Below are 523 nucleotides of genomic sequence, written 5' to 3' on the forward strand. Positions count from 1 at the left end.
TTCCTGAACCTTCTCCCATCTTTAAGGTGCCCGGAGCCACGGCCCCAGAGCTAGTGATCGACACGGGCACCTCCCTGGGCCAGCCCGAGTGGTACATCTGCCGGGTGAACTGCGGGGCCACCTTCACCTTCTCCAAGTGGGCCCACGTCCAGGTGAAGAGCAGCAGCCCCAGCTCAGGTGAGACCCGAGGTCTGTGTCCTTGGGCTGGCACCTGTGGGGCACTGCTTGCCCCGTTGGGACCAGGGTAGCTCCCGTGGGGCACTGCTTGCCCCATCAGCACTGGAGTGGCTCCCACAGGAGCGCATGTAGCACCCTGGCTCAGCCACGAGGGTCTTTGGGCTTTCTGGGGTGATGGTGCCCACAGAGGAGCTCAATGTCCCAAGTCTTCCTCATTCCCACTGGCTTACACCCGGGTGCCAAGGCCTGTGAGTGAGGGACCTGCAGCCCGGGGGCAGCTCTGCGGAGCGCTGCCATGGCTGGGTGCCCAGTTTGCCACCCCGTCCCCTCTCCAGGCAGCGGTTAC

Source organism: Merops nubicus, unplaced genomic scaffold (genome assembly GCF_000691845.1).
Source record: "Merops nubicus isolate BGI_N331 unplaced genomic scaffold, ASM69184v1 scaffold42022, whole genome shotgun sequence".
NCBI classification, from domain to species: domain Eukaryota; kingdom Metazoa; phylum Chordata; class Aves; order Coraciiformes; family Meropidae; genus Merops; species Merops nubicus.